General features: G+C 42.7%; 1 long non-coding RNA gene across 1 annotated transcript in view; it reads right to left on the bottom strand.

Moving 5' to 3' along the window:
- The window catches only part of LOC108784299, a 22,061-nt gene extending 16,317 nt beyond the window's left edge, over window positions 1–5,744 (bottom strand). The window contains exon 1 of the long non-coding RNA XR_001941062.1: window positions 5,685–5,744. This is a non-coding gene — a long non-coding RNA (uncharacterized LOC108784299). The remainder of the gene's footprint in view (window positions 1–5,684) is intronic.
- Window positions 5,745–6,014: the final 270 nt, after the last annotated feature.

The following is a 6,014-nucleotide window of genomic DNA, read 5'->3' as shown; positions in this document are numbered from 1 at the left end:
AGGCTGGCAAGAGAATTTTTACATTTTGCCCCATAGAAGCTCCACATCTCTGCATGTAGAAAATTGCATGAAATAAAAAGTAATTGTGACTAAGTAGGATTTCCACTGCCATCAACAAAAGACTGTAAAACATCATATTATGTACTTTAAGACTAGAATTTATATTTCAAAGCCACCAATTGTTCTGGGTCAGTAGCTTGGAAAGTATTAAAGTCAAGGTATCTGAATGACAGTCAGGCATCTAAAATGTTCAAAAAGAGAGGTCAACAAAAGCAGCCTACATATTGCATGAACGGCTTTAAATTAAAGAGATTCTATCACTGCCGATTCAAAACAGGTCTCTTGTAACAACAACCCCCCGCCCACTTATACTGACCTTCTCCATGCCATGCCTTTTCAACATTAGAGCAAAAACTCTAGGTCATCCTACTCACAGGACAGTGTTTTGGCCTCAAAACTAGCTAGGCACTGCATCCTAAGTTGTGTGTCAACCATTCACAGTGGCAAAACCCCTGTGCTCCCTGTGTGTGTTGTAAGGTAACCACCGCTCCAATCTCACTTAGGTGATGGACTACAATCTCCACGTTTAGTTTACTAATCTGTATTGAGATTGTAGTCTATCGTGGTAGTGAGCTTGGAGTGGTGGTTACTTTATAACTCACACCGAGACCATGGGGAACAAAAGTAGCCACCCTCCAGAAGGAAGGACAGTGGTCAGCACCAATTCAGAGATGATTTGAGGCTCTACAGCCGAGTGATACACAAATTAGTTACATTTTTGTTAATTATTAAGGTACTTAAATGCATTTTTAAGATTTAACTCCTGAGTTTAATGTCACTTTAAATGTATTACTTAGGGATGCATCTATATATATCGGCCGAAAAAATGACACTTTTGGCATAATGCCGAAAGTGCCATTTTCTGGCTGATACTGCGGTGTATCCGTGTATTCTCTCCTCCCTGCTGGGCGCTGTTCTGTGTCCCAGTGGGGAGGAGAAAAACTGTGACAGCTGGCTGACTGCTGCGGGAGGAGAGTGCTGTGAGCGACCGAGGTCTCTCCTCCCACACCGCTCAGCCTCCTGTCACAGATCGGCAGAGCGGTGTGTGGGCAGAGACAGCCAGCGCTGTCACAGGAGGCTGAGCTCTCCCCACCGCACCGCTCGCTCAGCCTCCTGTGGCAGCGTGTCAGAGAGGAGAGCAAGTGCAAACACTCAAAGATCAGTGATCGCTGAGTGTTTGTATGTAATTGAGGGCAGAGTATGGTTACTATATCCTCAATTATGAATGAATGGGAAGTGATCTACATCACTTCCTGTTCATTCATAATTGTGGTTATAGTAAACATACTCTGTCCTCATGTTATGAATGATCAGGAACACTCAGAGGATTCCTGTTCATTTATAACAGGGGCTGCAGAAAAAGAGATTGAGGACTCTGTGTTCTCAATCTCTTTTTCCTTTTTAAAAGCTCATTTTTTTTATTTCGGTTTCGTTTCGGTTTTGAAATTTGCATTTCGGTGCACCTCTAGTATTACTACAATATCTGTATTAAATGTGTATTTATTAAATAAAAGCGTTATACAAAAAATGTACAAAGTATATATACACTTCATAAACTAGTGAACTAGTTTAGTGTGACTTTAAGCACCTTATTAACTCCCTCCTTTTAGCTAGTTTGTCATTTTAAAACAAAACATTACAAATGATTTTATATGTAAAAATTTAAGTGGGGTATTATGCACATATTTTAAATAGGAAATTGCAACTACAGTAGCAGTAACTGTTTAAAGTGCAATCAAAACAGGTAAACAAAAGCTGCTTCCTATATTTTTCTTCCTTTCATCTTTTAAATACAAGGAAATCCTTGTTTGCCTCCCTCCAAAATAACGAAAAAAAAGTAAAGAATGTAGGTATCACTTCAATATCAGTTTATTATCAGAGTTTGTTGAAAAATGAATAAACCTACAATTGATTTAGAAGATATGTTCTGGTCCAGAAGGGGTAAACTCTGCCAGTAGTGAAGTGGCTTAAGCCCAATTCCAGGCAGATATAAACAGCACACCAGTTAATGCACTTAGGTCTTCATTAAAAAATCATTGATTGCATTGTAAATGCAACTTGTGTAAGCATCCCTATGCAGCAGCACTCAGATTAGGAGAATGAGGGCAATCTTTAGGAGAGACCAGAGGGAACAGAGTGATGACTCATTAGTGTGCTGCTATTTCTTTGGCTGTTATGTGCTTTTTTAACAGGGGTATCTGTATCAACCACTTGTGCTGCATCACAGTGCAATATAAAGTTTTAAGGCTGGCTTCACACCTATGTGCTGTGGTAACAAATAATCCATAGTGCAGTTATTTTAAGAGGAGCACCCAAACATACCTTGCCAGTGCACATCAGCCCACCACAATGGACAGATGTAAACCATCTGTGTGTTGTGCTGTGTTGTATTGAAAAAATGGTGCATGCCTGGTTTTATGGTCATTGTGGTGTATTGGTAGGCCATTGAAAATGAATGAATGTAATGCACATTAATGTGTGAAATATCCCTTCTAAACTGCACATAAACATACATGAATAATATGTGCATCAATGCATGTCACTGATTTACGTTGACACATGACAGCATGCAAAAATGTGGTATGTAACACATATCTACTGTGTTATGGAATTGGCCCTGGCCAGCTTGACAGAAGTAGATTTAAAAATCAATTGAGCCGGCTGGAAGATTATCAGCTGAACATCATCTTATCAGATGCAGTCACAGTTTGGGTATTCAGGCAGTTGGGGATGTCGTGGCTGCTGAATACAATAACCAGCAGCAGAGATTCCTCCGTCCGTGCGTCTTTCGCATGGATGGGGTAATTCAATTGGTCAGCGGGCTGAATGAGAGCAATCTAACCATGTATGGCTAGCCTTAAGCTGGCCAGCCACAGCTCAAATTCTGGCCAATTCCTGCTGAATCGGCCAAAATTCAGATTTGGCACCATCCACCTTGATAAAATTCGATTTTTCAATCTACACAAAGGAGCCTGGTGGAAAGTTATTAGCCAAGCAGAGATCTCATCCAGTCAGACAGGCCTGGAGCCAGGATAAAGAAAAAAATGAGCGGAAGGCCTACATGACAAGGGTGTAAAGGGGAACCAGGCTAGGAAGGGTGAAAGAAAGGTAGAGAAGTAAGGAAGGAGAGGGACATTACCCGATTGGGCGAAAAGGTCGGCCAGGAGGGGCTTTGGAGGGTGGACTGAGAGGAGGAGTCACACAGATCCAGTCGGAGATTGACAGATGAGAGAGTTTCCCTCCCACCAAGTTGAATTGGTTTGTAGCAAGTCACGGCAGTGATTGGCGGTTTGGATCCTTGAAGGCATTTTGTCTGCTGGGAGTTATCAATAAATAATGGGAGAACCATCTTTGGTGTGGGTGTCCTCCATGTGGTGAGGTCCTCCGGTTGCAACCAGGTAGCAGGGACCGGCATGGGTCTGCGGTCAATTAATATCCTCCCCAAGGCGGTGTATTTAGGCTGGGGGCATCAGGTACAAAATGTGGCCGCGGGTGCAAAGTTTTGTTTATGATTCATAATGCCTTCAAGGACCTGAAACCTGATATTTTATACAGTCTGGTTATTGTTTGTTACGGTTTTACAATGACTAGGGATGCACCGGTACCGGTTTTTCAGCATCGAGTACGAGTACCGATATTTTTTTTATGTATCCCCGATAAGGAATACCGATACCGTAAGTCCCATTAGCGAAGCCAGGCGGCATGTAATGACTCACCACCTGGCTTCCCTATTAGCCAGGCCACGTGTAAAGACTCACCATCTGGCTTCCTGATTAGCAGGGAAGCGGTCTCCATGCTCCCTCGTGAACAAGTGACAAGGGATGCATGGAGCCGGCTTTCTGGCCAATCAGGAAGCCGGGCGCCTTGTAATGACTCATTGCCCGGCTTCCTGATTGGTTTGAGAAGCTGGCCAATCAGTAAGCCGGGCAACGAGTCATTACACGATAGCTGGCTTCCCGATTGGCCAGGAAGCCTGCTCTATGCTCCCCCATCACCAGGTGACCAATCAGGAAGCGAGACGGCGAGTCATTACACATTCCCCGTTTCCTGATTGGCCAGGGAGGCGGCTCCATGCTCCCTCATCACCAAGTGACAAGGGAGCATGTCAATGTCATGCCAATCAGGAAGCCAGGCAGCGTGTAATGACTCGGTGCCCGGCTTCCTAATACCAGAAGCTCAGATATTAGGCTAGGCATCCGAGCATTTGGGCGAGTACGAGTACTCGCCCAAATACTTGGCATCGGCACCAATAACGATACTAGTATCGGTATCCGTGCATCCCTAATAATTACGTTATTTATAATGGTTTTGTTGATAAAAGGCTGCTGTGGCCATTGTACTCCACCCCAGGTGTGTTTTTATCATTTAGAGCAGAGTGAGGATTTGGGTTTGATGTTTGTAACGGGTGCTGAAGGGGACAATGAGGACCTCTAAACTACCTTAGTCAAGATGCAGGCCATATTCGGTTATTCAGCAGCAACGAAAGCAACGAATGCTACATACAATAGCTAGCAGTGGGGACTCCTCTACCCATGTGGTTTAGCATGGATAGGGAAACCTAATGAGCCTTGGGGGGCTGAACGGGGGAAATCTAACAATACGTAGAAACCTTTAGAGTTCCATGTACCATTTTACATAACTCCGAACCTTCTGAGATGAGAGAGAGGGACACTTTCCAGGACAATGAGGGGAATTTATCAAAACTGGAGCAGACAAAATCTGGAGCAGCTATGCATGGCAACCAATTCAGAGCTTCTCTCTTCAGTTTGTTGAATTAAGATTTGAAAATGAAAGAGAGAAGCTGATTGGTTGCCATGCACACCTGCTCCAGATTTTGTCAGTTCCAGTTTTGATGAATGCCCCTCAATGTATTTAGGCAATAGACACTCCTCTGCCACGCCCTGAGTTATATATAGACAATGGATAATTTATATGCCAAAAATAAGATAAGATAAAGGATTTAATGCAGTATAACACTTCAGGTAGTTAAACAGTTTCTTTTCATAGATATCTGTACATCTAACAAAAAAGAGGGACAACTGAGAAGGTAAGAGGAACAGATTTGGTTAAAAATGAGGGACATTTGGAAGGTATGCATTTTACAGCCTTGCTGAAGAAGTCTAGTGCTATTTATTGAGTCAATAAGCTTTTATTGTCATTGTTTACAATATCTACATTCCATTGTTATTCTCCAGATAAACAAAACCTTCTTTCTCCCAAGAGATCCCATCCCAGCTATAAGGTTGCCTCTTCTTCTGTGACGAAATACTAACACGATGATCTTTATCTTATTAATAATGTTGGAAATTTTTAACCCTAACTAGCAGAAGAAGTCTTTTGGGGCTCAACGAACACCAATCTATGCATGAGAAAGCAGACAAGGAAAAGCTATGTGCAGCACAGCAACAATGCACCTGTCCATCCTGCTACGTCACATAGAGGACCTGGAATGCTGCTATACCCTTCCCATTATGAGCACTTCCTGTGTTACACAGAGGATTTACAAATACACAGCTATAAATATAACAATAGAACATGCTGTGCATCTGCATACATTTACATATATCTTTTATGTATCATAACTGAAATGATATACATGTAAATAAGCTGATTCCTATCCTGACCTTAAATCATGCTTGTCCTATGTTGGCCCAACCCACAGCCTGGTGGTCTATATAATCCTAAGCACAGCCTACCTTCAAATGGCTGGTATTCCACTGAAGACTGTTTTTCTTCCAGCTGTCAGGGAAGGTTAATAATAAACCCGATGAAAGGACAGCCTTCCCAGCAATGAGTCCTGTGTTGAGCTCTCAGCCTGCTCTCATCACACTGGGGAAGGAGGGAGGGAGGGACTGTATACAGCATGTACTCAGCAATCACAGCCTTCCAGATTTCTTCCTATTTAGCACAACGTCTCTACAGATTGTATTATATGTCGAGCACAATAAAAGAGT

The sequence above is a fragment of the Nanorana parkeri genome, unplaced genomic scaffold, assembly GCF_000935625.1.
Source record: "Nanorana parkeri isolate BGI_ZX_2015 unplaced genomic scaffold, ASM93562v1 scaffold107, whole genome shotgun sequence".
In the NCBI taxonomy this organism is placed as follows: Eukaryota; Metazoa; Chordata; class Amphibia; order Anura; family Dicroglossidae; genus Nanorana; species Nanorana parkeri.
The sequence above is the reverse complement of the archived record's forward strand: the minus strand, read 5'-3'. Positions and strand labels throughout refer to the sequence as shown.